Genomic DNA, 12,072 nt, shown 5'->3' on the forward strand with positions numbered 1-12,072 from the left:
GCTTAGATCACCTTCAGTGCCCCAACTGGATTTCCAACAGTCTGTCCACATGAGCAAAGTTCAAATAAAATAAATGACAAACAACATAGCAGAAACATTTCTGATTCAGAAACATAAGAATAACAAAACTTGATGTTTTGTTATTTGTTAGAACTTGATGATATTGTTATTGAAACCTGATTCAGCTCCCAAGAGTTCTCCAGACAAATTATTTCTGTTTTACTCAGGAAGAGGCTTTAACCCACTAACTCGGGCTGCCATGTTTCACACAGAGTAAGAGGAAGCACACGTGCTACCAGGAATTCCACATCACCAGTCATGTTTTCACAAGACAAAAACATCAAGATTTAATCTTCCCTCATTGGCAGCTGAACATCACCAGATGCATTTTCCATACACAACAATGCATTTTACTGTTTAACTCAGCTTCTAGACAGAAACTGGTTACAAAACACAGTATAAACTATTAACAGGCAGAGTGCTATGCTATTCCAAATGTAAAGTGCAGTGCTGCTGGAAATCAGGCCACCTGGGAAGATTTTCATTTTTAGGTCAACAAGAACATTGCTGTAGATGTTTTAAAATAATTAGTACCTTCATCTTACTGTATCTCCTGTTTCAACCTACCCCAATTCAATTAAACACCAAGTCCAAGCCCTCTGACCTCTCAGCTTTTCACACTCACATTGTAGAGGTATACATGGTGTTGCCCTCTACAACTACTGGAAAGAAAGAGCTGGGGAGGTGGCAGTCAGCCTCTTCTCCCAGGCCACTAGGAATAGGACACAAGGAAAGGACTTCAGCTGTGCCAGGGGAGATTCAGGACAGATATTAGGAAATATTTCTTCACTGGAATAGTGGTTAAGGATTGGACTGTACTCCCTAAGGAAGACTCCCTAAGGAGTCACCATTCCTGGAAGTATTCAAAAAATGAGCACACATAGCACCTTACAATATGGATTCAGTCAAAGACTGGATTTGATGATCTTAGAGGTCTTTTCCAACCTTAGTGACTCTGTGATTACATCAACCACAGAAGGATGCAGTTTACCATACCCAGAGAGGGTAAGATGGATATCACTGTTCCCTTACCTCTGCCTGGAGCATGTAGGCATACACACAAAAGACTTTTCATGTATGTGCTCCCCAGCATCTAAAACACCAAGTACTTGCAGTTTTCTAAAATACAAAAAACTGGTGAACATTCAACACATCAACTAGCATTTAGGCAATCCCCTTAGCAGTACTTTGCTGTTTTGTTAGTCGACACTATCATGTTCCTTGCTCATAACAACCAATTTAATGAACTGTTTAGTATTTCAAAGAAAGCCTTGCACATCTGTTTTGATAAGATACAAACAACCATATCACACCCAGATGCAAAGAATTACAGGTTCTCTACCAGGTTTATAAGGGCCATGATCAAGTCCTCTTAAATTCCCCTCTTACCATACTCAGAATGCTGCTAAAGGCCACTGGATCCACAGTGTCATACATTGCAGGCCTGGCCACACTCCAGAGTTGCTTCTATGAATTAGCTTACACAGGCCACAGAGTGGGATTTGCACTGGCAAAACAGCAGCATCACAGCAGACAGATGAACAGCAAATATCCTTTGGTGATTAAGGTGACCCCAACCAGTCAAAATGCTGAGCCAAAGAATTTGGGCTTTCCCTTGTTTCAGATGTTAGAATCTGTCCATGGAGCAAGCAGCTGCCAGTTCCAAGTATTATTGCCCTTTGCCTTTCTCCCTTTTGCCCACTTCAGCTGTCTGATAACACTCCTCCACCCAAAATTACCACACCAGTGACTTGCAGCAGACTCAGCAGAAGTGGCTCTGTATCTGCATTTCAGTTTATATCCCACCAGACCAGCTCACACCCCCTTCCAGAAGCTTTGCTGCACACGGCTGAATTACAAGCTCAACTTCAGACAGACCTGCAGCAGAGAGCTTGGGCAGAAATCCATCAGTGTGACTCCCTGAGCAGAGACTCTGCTCTGTGGGCACTAGCAAGCACACACATGGAGAGATGAGTGCCAGCATTCATAGGGTGACAAACAGACTACAAGAGACAAACACCTGACCTCATCTTCACAGCAAACTTGCTCTCTTCTCAGCTCTTTTCTCACCAACACAAGAAAGGCATTTATATGAAATGTAAATAAAGCTGAGGTAGAGCAGAAAGAGACTGGTGTTTGAAGATGCTTAAATCACAAAGATGTGGCTTGATGCTTGGCACAAATATCTATATTGTTAATCACAGGTACCATTAATCACCTTCTGTTTACAATTATTAATTAGTTTAGGTCCAAAGATTTATATTAAATATTTCCATTGTACTCAATGAGACTTGATTAACATGCTCCTAATGTTTTACAAGACAAGACCAGGCAACAAGAAACCCAGGAGGAACAAATCCATCAGTTTAACAGAAAGCACTAGAAATTATCAGTTTTTTACATCAAGCACATTTCCAGCAATATACATAATCATACTGTGAAAATTACTGGAAACGTCTCTCTAAAAAGTACTCCATCATTTTCAGGTGTTTGGAAAAAGAACCTCAAATCAACCCAGAGACATTACATTGTGAAAGATAAGCATTAAAATACGTCATTACTTCGAAAAAGTAACTAGACACAAGAGCTACTTTAAGGTAAAATTGTTATTTTTGAGTTTCAGCTCAACACCTCTTTTTTTGACCCTGATTCATGCAAATTCCAGGTCATCGCTGCTTCTCTATCATCTACCCCTCAGCCGACAAGCAAAGAAGCTGAAGAGTGGGGGCAGAAAGGAGTCTAGCGGTAATGCAATGCAAATCTTTTCCTATCTGAAACACTGTTAACAGAACCAAAATGCCAGGTTTCCATAGCAACCTGAACTGTGTCACATGCTTTACACTGTATATTAAGCAACACTGAACAGTTTAATTGTAATACAAAATCCTGTACATTTGTAATGTAAAAAATTAACACTGGAAACCTTAACTATTTATTTTTCAATCGCTTAACCTGCAAAATTTATTGCAGTCTGTTCAGTGTGACCTTGTATTACGCCTACGCAGCTTCACAGGTGTTCCAATGCTGGCAGTGTAAGGTGCATCAAAATTACAATGATCAACAACAAATCAAACTCTCTTTACACTACAGAGACTGAATCCTGTTTTTAAAAGCAGCAATGTTTCTAATTATTTCCTTCTTCCTTGCAAAATCCCCTTGGGCATTGTGTAACACAAGACTATTTAGTTGTCTTGTCCTTCTGAAACATCCTGAAAACTTCTATTATCTTACCTTTTTTCCTTCCTCCACCTCCAGATTCCTGTAAACACTACACACAGTTGCTGACCTTGTACCAAGTCACCCTGCACTATATGCAGGGCAGAAACTCCCCTCTCAAAAGGAATTCCCCTCGCTATACACCAGAGCACATCACATTTACCTACTAATTAGAGAGTGACTCTTTGAAGAGCTGCTTCCTTCTTCAGAAGCAGAAACAGAAAAGTTCTTTATATTTTTCTGTCTTCTAACAATGTGTGCACAGCTAACTCTTTAAAATTATTCAGGTAAGTAAAGTCACCTATGTCTATGTACACAGAAAAGATAGAACAATGTCTTGATTCATGCAAAACTGTAATATGCCATCCTTCCTTCAGCATATCTGACTGGGCTTTTACTTGCTCAACTCTGCACGCATTCAATCAGTGAGATGGTTCAGGGCTTAACTAAACAACAAAAAAATTTAAAATACACCTGAATTAAGTTTGAGTACTGTTGCATAGAAAACAGCTGTGTAGAAGTTTTCTGGCAAAGCAGTAGCAGTATATATTCTACTTTGATTACTCAAGTGTTTTAAACATTCTTATAGAACTGAGGTTCTCTTGTTGAACAAAACAGACTAATTTTGAAACTAAAATTAAAACTTCTTATACTGATAGCATCAACAACGTAACTCAGCATTCTGAAGCTACGTATTTCCTTTTGCTGGAGGGTGGGGAGGAATCTCCCAAAAAAGTCAGAAAAATGACAAGTAGCTTCAATTCCTCCAGTGTTGCATTTTCAGGAAAGCCATCCATCTCAGCCACATCAACCAGGTGCCACAACACAGACTCTGAGTTCTCTACTCCTGTACCAAGGGCATTCAGAGGGACTACTCACCCAGATTACGTTTGTGACACCTAAGCAAACATGGGGCCCAAAGATGAAAGCTGCCAAATTTCTGTTCACCCCAGGTTATACCTGACATAGCTGCTCACATTTCAAACAAAACCTTGTATTCTCTTGTTTACAGCTACATCAATGTAATTGCTTGCCCCTTCTCAAGTTGAAGCCAGCCAAATTAGTAAATGCATTAACAAGTTTTGGATTTGGCCTTGCTTTTTTCCATGTTAAAGCACCTATTTTTGAGGGACCACAGTCCTCCCATTTTTGGTGTTAAAATTCGTCTTTGAAAATCTGTTAAAACTGGGTAAAGACCTACACTTTAAAAATAATACAAAAACCAGTTTGTGCCTGACCCACCAGGGTGCATTAGTGATTTGTAGTTAAAAGGACAGACACATTACCTGTGAAAAGGGCATTTCCTCAGAGCTAGATTCATAGAATCAAGAACCATTTAGGCTGATAAAGACCTTTGAGGTCATCAAGTTTAACCATAAATCTTCTCACATTCTTGCCAATAATTATGACTAGGATTAAAACTCATACATCCAATCCCAAACACATGGCCAGGCTAACGTCATGAACAGGTCTAGCTTCCACAGGTCAAAATTACTTTTCTGAGATATCTAGATGCAGGACTCAGGGAAGAAAAAAGAAGGGGCAAAAAATAAGTGAAAAGAAGCAGGAAGAGAGATATGTTTCAAGGGCAGATGAAATAATTTCCAATTTATAACATGGGATTCTGTCATCTGAGAGCCTTTCAGTGAGAAAATCATTCACAGGTCTTGCATCACAGAATTCATAAAAAACAGTACATTGCAGGAAGAAGAAATCAAAACTTAACAGATGTAAAACACAGTACTGTAGAACTTTTTATTTGAATTGCAATATAATGCTGACAGCAAAGCAGTTAAGATTTGAAAACTGTACTCAGTGAAGTTCTGATTCCAGTGACAGCCATGGAAGTCTGCTTCTTTACAAAGCTTCAAGATCCAAAAAAAACCCCAACCAAATCAGGGCAAACAAACAAAAAAAGAAAATTAAAAAAAAACCACAAAAAACAAACAAACAAACAAAAAAACCCCACAATCAGAGGAGAAACTTTTGAAGGACTGTTACCATTTACTAAGGGATGACAATTTTTCTCAAGAAATGCATTTTGTAACTTGAAGCCTTTACATCCCTTTACACCTACACTGGTCCACAACAAAATGAACATGCAACAGTTACCAAGTAAAAAGAAATACATGTCTCCTCAGAAGCACCTTAAAAATCAGGTTTGGTGCTACGAGTGGCTCCTTCAGCTGCGCCGCCTTTCCTTCTGCAAACCTCCTTGGCTTTCTGCTTGCATTTTCACACACCACCCACCGCACCCTTCAGTCATGGCTCATTCCTAATGGAGCAGGTGCCACTCTGCAAGGAGCAGCATTGCTCTGCTCTGCCAGGTCTGAGTCTACATCTGCTTCCCTGGAGGAAAACAAAGAAATGAATGCACCTGCCTTGCTCGTCCCACAAACTCAACTTCAATTGTGTTCTTAGGTGAGCAGAAGGGCCAAGAACTGCTCTCCTGGATGCAGTGTTATCCCAGAGCTCAGCACACACGGAGGCCAGGAGAATCCTCCAACACATGCCAGTATGTAAGGTCTGGTTCATCCCTAGGGTTCACTTTCCTCGCTCTTTCCAACCTCCCTGTAGAAGATTCATTATCTCTTGGTTTTGCTGTACCATTTTGGTTTCAAGATCAGTCTCTAGTCCCCTACCCCTAAAATCTGCCTATTATATTCCAGGCTCAGCCTGGGACTGGGTACCACCAGAACAGGGCTTAGAAAAGGACACAACTAGTTGACAAAACACTGAAACTTCCTTCTCACACAATAGGGTCAGGTGCACAGTGTCAACAGTGCAGGAGAAAAGAAAACTAACCTTCATCTTCTTAATCTCTTTTCATGACTACCAGTGTGTTACTTGTACTAACAGAAATGATGCACTAAAAACAGAATCCAGTTTTCAAAACAAACAACTCACAAATTAAAAATTTGTCCACTGAGGCATCAGTTAGCAGCAGAGGTCCTTTTTAAGGAATTTACAATTCCTGATAGAAGGAAAGAAATGGACATTTGATGTGGTGTGATGTGAGCAACCACATTAGCACAAGCCCAACAAAGGAGATTTTCCTTTCCATCCTGTAAGTATGACTGCAGCAGGACACAAATGCAGATGTCACTCGTAGTTCTTCCTAGCCTCTGCACACTGATGTGACACTACCCTCCATTCACCCTAGCTAAAAGGCACACCTAACCAACACTGCCCAGCACCATACACTAATAAAACCCAATACCACAGAACAAAACCAAAAACCAAATTACCTGTAAACAAAACGAAATTTCTTCAGTGGATACCTAACTGTGAGAACTGGAAAACAACTCATGGCACCGGCAGAAAGCCACTCCTGTCATTCCTTTGTGGTTCTCAATTTGTTTCCTAACTGGCCTGACGATGACCCAGGCTGCTTGTGACTTGACCCCACATATTTGGGTGGCAAAGGGACTTTCATGTTCATCAGCTGTTAATCATTTGGGCCAGATCTGCACAAGTGACTGGCTCACAACAGGCAAAGTCCATCTGTCACCAAATGCCTGGCCACATTTCAGCACACTGGTCCGTAACAAAGTAAAAGTTTCATCTCCTTGGTTCTTCACCTATTGTCACCAAGATATCAGTGCTTACATGACATAGCTACCACACAGTACCTGCATTTCAGTAGTTTTTGGAGTTGGGACAGAAGGTATAGACCAGATTTTATGTCATGGGTTACCACAGCTCCTACCTTTAGGAGTCTTCAGCAGCTTCACTACAAAAGGCCTGATCAGCAACCAGGATGGAAAAAGGGAGTACAAAATGTCAAACACTGATTATATAAGAGAAGAATTTCCTTTTAATATAAATTCTAAAGATGCAAAAAATCTTCATGTGTAATATTATTATACACTTTAATGCTTTCCTGAATTATCTGACCCTTCATGAGAAAGCATGAGGGAAGAACTCAAGACACTCTCTGGCCTACAAAGTTTTGCTGAGTTTGCTGCAGCTACCAAAAATCTGCATACAGATTAAACCCAGCTTTATCACAACCACCGATGTCTTTGGCATCACTACAGCTGCTTAAAAAGCATTCTAAAAATGATACTTAAGTTGAGAGTAAAATAAAGCCCTTGCCACCAGACTGGGGCACTACTTAACTGTGGGACAGTTAACTACAGCAAAAGCCCACTGACACAGCACAGAAGCAGTGCCAAGCCACTGACAACATCAAGTTATTCCACACAGCATCTCCTCCAAAGTAACAACCTAGGCAGACCCAAGGATTTTCTGCAATCACAGCATCACCTGATCTGGCAGAAAGCCATCCAAACCTCTTCCCGTCTGAATCAAAATGGCAGTGATGCTTTGTGAATATTCATACTTCTTTTTTATCCACTGCATTACCTTAGAACGCTTAAAAAGAAAACAAACTGCAAAATAAGACGGATGGTATGTGGGGCAGAAAGCAGAAAAAAATAGACTGGAGTAACAGCAGACAGAGAGAGTGCTGCTAGAAAAGGTTAAATTTATTTGAAAAATATAAGTCAGGGAATACATTACCTTTTCTTAAGATAAGGCTAGGATTGAGTTCAAGGAAGCAACAGCTCTCACTCTGAACTTCTCTAAAACAAAGCTGTGATTTCTTTTATCTGGTGCACTGGAACCAATCCTTGCCTGCAGTATCTGAGATTCTGAGGAAATGACCCTCAGTTATCTTCAGAAACTGTGAGAAGATCCCCAAATCAGTCATTAATAGATGAGAATAAGAAAATTTCCTTTCCAGAAATAATTCTAACAAAAAGCTTTTAAATCCTGAAGCAAACACAAAATGAAACATAAACAGTACTATTTTGACATTGTAACCAAAAGATAAACACATATCCTGCCTGTGTAAACAAGTATAATTTTCCTGCTAAGCTTGCATGCTTTCTGCTCCTGTAAATCAGTTTCATATGACCATTACTTAAACATGGGTACTCATACAACCCACATTTCAAGAAGGATGGTGAAAAAGCCCCCTGAAAACATACAGAGTAGCCATAAGAAAAGCAGCAACATGGAAGAAATGGCACCTTGGTGGGCTCCACACATAGCATACCAAAGAGAAGGCTTAATTACTGCTCAGGACTACTGCAGGGCATAGAATGACTGAGCAGGAACAGCTCCACCAAGCTCTGACAGGGGCATTGGGCCACACAGCACCAGGAATCTGAGGCATGCAACTGAAAGCACAGTTCACCTCTTATGATAAACAGCAATAAGAAAGGCTTACTGAGACTATGATGAGTACTCTACACATGGACAAATTCAAGTCTAATCCAGAAGTCTTCTCAAAGGTTTGAACCTTCGTGGTTCCATGACAAGTCATTATTCCCAGGTAAGTTCAGGAAGGTCAGGAGGACATTATATGGTACTGAGCTGCAATACTGGTACCCTTTCTCCCATCTTGGTTAGAGACTGGGAGCAGCACAGATGCAAGAGCAAAGCATTCTAAGAGCAAAGCACTGCACCTGGTTGTGGGCACTTAGTGTGACCTTCTGCACAGACACTGCAGATACACAGCCACAGTCCCATGCACGGCTGCAGAGTGCTGCCCACCCCAAAACTGAACAAACAGTTCCCAACATACAACTTCCAGCACCAGCACAACCACTCACGCCCACCTGACATTTTGACCAGGAACAAAGACATACAGCTTTCCACCTACAATAGAAGGGTTTGCAAAGAAAAGCAGGAAGAAAAAGAAAATACTCCTCTGTATGTGTTGAATATATCAATCTGAAACATTTTGTTTGGGGAGGGAAACATAATTCCTCTAGCCTGTTGTGAATTTTGTCACTAACTCATAAATCTGGCTAGGGAAAAATGACAACGGAGTAAGATTTTTAAAAGGAAAAAATGGAGGTGAAGGAAAGAAGAACTGAAGACTTGTTTCTCCTACTATGCTTTCTTTCCTAGTCAAAGGAGGTCACTTGAGTGAGCGCTCTAACTGCTGACTTCACTCATCCAATACAGCACTACATTTCCTTTTTTTGGGAAAGCAATCTTAACCTCCAGGACAAACTCACAGCAGAAGTGGCAGCAACATGACTTCGACATCTTCTGCCGTGAGGGTGCAGATCACTCCCAAGAGGGAGCGAGAAGCCATCAACTTTGTGGCAGGCACATCAATAACTCCACCAGCAGGTGGATACCTCACTAACACAAAAGCTACACCTATAAACCCTTTGACTATTTTGGCTTATCATGATGAGGAAGAGATTTATCAGTCAGCTGCTTTTTGGGTGATGACACTGAATTTCTTCTGCCAGATGAGCCAAGGACCATGACTGCCTGCTGCTGAACTGGGCACCCGCTGAGACACAGAGGGCACAAGCCAGGTGCTGGACAGAGAGCTTTACCATTTTTTCTCAGCATTGGTCATGTTCCAACTTTCCTTTCACGCCTACTGGATAGCAAAGGGAAATTAAGTCCCTTTGTCCTTCATTTCCACAATTATTGTTTGTGAGCAACTCCAGCTGCCTAGAACAGCAATTTCTTGTGTCAGATCTCACTGCAGAGGCTCACACTATGTTCTCACCTTTGAAACACTCACCCAAATGGGTGACTGCAGACTCATTCTGGCTGCAGTAACTAGCCACAGGATCACCACAATTTCTTTAATTACCTTTCCGAAGACACGAAGACACGTTATCCTCCCATCCAAATCACTCTTAAGGGAATTCACTTCCGTTTGAATGGAGGGGCTTACTCATTAACACTTAAAGAGATTTGCCAGCTGTTCCCTGAAGTCAGGACCATAAGGTAGCCAAATATCTACTAGAGCCAGCCTCCAACCAATTTCAACCTTCTCTTCCAAAATCATGGATACACAAAGCAACAAAGCCATATTCCTAATAAGACAAGGACTGTTCCAATCAATTCTAACTCACTTCATCTCCAAAGGAAATCACTTATCATTTCAGCAGCAGATGTGACACATCCAAATGTGAGTGTAGCTACTGCAGCAGTAAGAACAGGGCATTGGGCAAAGCCAAGGAATGAAACCCAGAGACTGCCTCATAAACAACTTGGACAAATCAGGTATTCCAGAAGTGTTTATTTTCCATAACATAATATGGAACAAGGAAAAATAAAAACAACAAAAGACACAGAATTTCCCTCCAAGCCCAAGATTTTGATCCACTACCTAAAAAAAAAAAACCCAACAAAAAACAGAAAGCCATCAGACAGCATTTTGGCTACAAGCATCTACTTCAATATAACTCTTCAAAGACTCAACATTACTTGACTGTTTAGGTCCTTAAAATATTTTGTGTATATTTATGGACATTTTCCAGGTAAAAGATGAAAGAGACGGCAGTCTAAAAGGCATGGCAACTTACATATTTTTTATCATGGCTTACATTTAAAAATATATTCCTGATAAAGTAATTATCATTCAGAAAGTATATATTCACGCATACTTATACATATATTCTTGGCATTTTCTACTGCCCTCTCCATTAATTTTCTGAAAGTCTGTGTGTGTACACATAAGTGTCAGATGGAACAATATCAGGAAATCATTATTTCCATACTGTGTAAACACTGGCTGATAGAATAAGCTGGCAGAGTTCATCAACACACATTTTAAGTATCACACAAACACAGGCCCTTAGGCTGGGTCATAGCATTTTAAGCAAACCATAATCGATTAATGGGCACCTACCCATCTTAAAAGTCCACCACTGCGCATTAATACAAGAAATGTATGACTACCTAATGGGAGAACAGTAATTGTAGCATGTAAAGTAAACACATACTAAAAGCCTGTTACTGAGTCGAAGTGTTCATAATCTCATTTCATCACGCAGGGGATGAACAGTTACTACATCCTTTAGCACCACGATACTGCACACGCATCACCCAAGATACAAGTACGCCACTCCACCCGTAAACCAACTCTGAAGCAGTGTATGATAAAGGACAGAGAGGAAAGTCCATTGCACTGATTAAAGACACAAAAATCAATTACTGACACACCTTTGGAACCCGGCAGCACTTCGCAATCATGACAACAGAACGCTATACAAATTAATATATACAGAGAGAGCCTGGAACATTCCAGTAATTCATCCAAGACCCTGAGGGGGAGGAAATAAATGAGGTTCGAAGATGCCACCTCGGCTACACCGGCTGGGTAGCGGCAGCAGCAGAGCACGCCTCGGGTGCCCAGGAGCAGCACCCGGGGCGGGTGGGCAGGTCCCCGGAGCCGCCCCGCGCCCCCGGCCGCGCCCGCACGGACACAGCGCGCCCGCGGGGCCGCCCCGCATCTCGGGGCCGCGCCGCCGGGCTGGCTGCGCGCACCAGCGAGCGGGCAAAGCGCTCCTCTCCCCCACAGCGCCGGCCCCGTCCCCGCCCCGCTGGGTTCCGCGTCCTCCGGCCGGGGCACAAGGCCGCGCCCGAGCAGCCCCGCCCGCCCCGCGGCCCGGCGCGCACAGACAGACAGACAGACAGACCTGCGGGCGGGCGGCATGGCGGGCCCGGCCCGGCGCCGCGCCCCGAGCGCTCTGCGGGACCGCCGCCGCCGCCTCCGCCGCTCTCCGCTCGGCCACAGCGGCGCCGGCCCCGCCGCTCCGCCCCGCCCGGCGGTCCCGCCTCCCCTCGGCCCCGCCCGGCCGCCCGGGCCCCGCCAGATCGCGGCGGCCCCGGGGCCGGGGGCGGTGGCCGCGCTCCTAGGGCTTCAAGCCCTGTCCTGGGCAAAGGGGGCGGTCTGCGGAGCCAGAAGTCCTACGAGTTATAAAGCCCAAGCGCCGGGGTTTTCCTCTGGATGGCAGTTTTCTCAAGGGC

The 12,072-nt window shown here is 42.8% G+C and overlaps 1 protein-coding gene across 2 annotated transcripts in view; it reads right to left on the reverse strand.

Annotated features, from left to right (window-relative positions):
- Window positions 1-11,804, reverse strand: part of NCOA7 (nuclear receptor coactivator 7) — a 78,156-nt gene extending 66,352 nt beyond the window's left edge. For both annotated transcript variants that reach the window (XM_030944725.1, XM_030944723.1), the window contains exon 1: window positions 11,742-11,804. The gene's annotated coding sequence lies outside the window, so the exon portion shown is untranslated. The remainder of the gene's footprint in view (window positions 1-11,741) is intronic.
- Between the last annotated feature and the right edge of the window lie 268 nt (window positions 11,805-12,072).

Source organism: Camarhynchus parvulus, chromosome 3, assembly GCF_901933205.1.
Source record: "Camarhynchus parvulus chromosome 3, STF_HiC, whole genome shotgun sequence".
NCBI classification, from domain to species: Eukaryota; Metazoa; Chordata; class Aves; order Passeriformes; family Thraupidae; genus Camarhynchus; species Camarhynchus parvulus.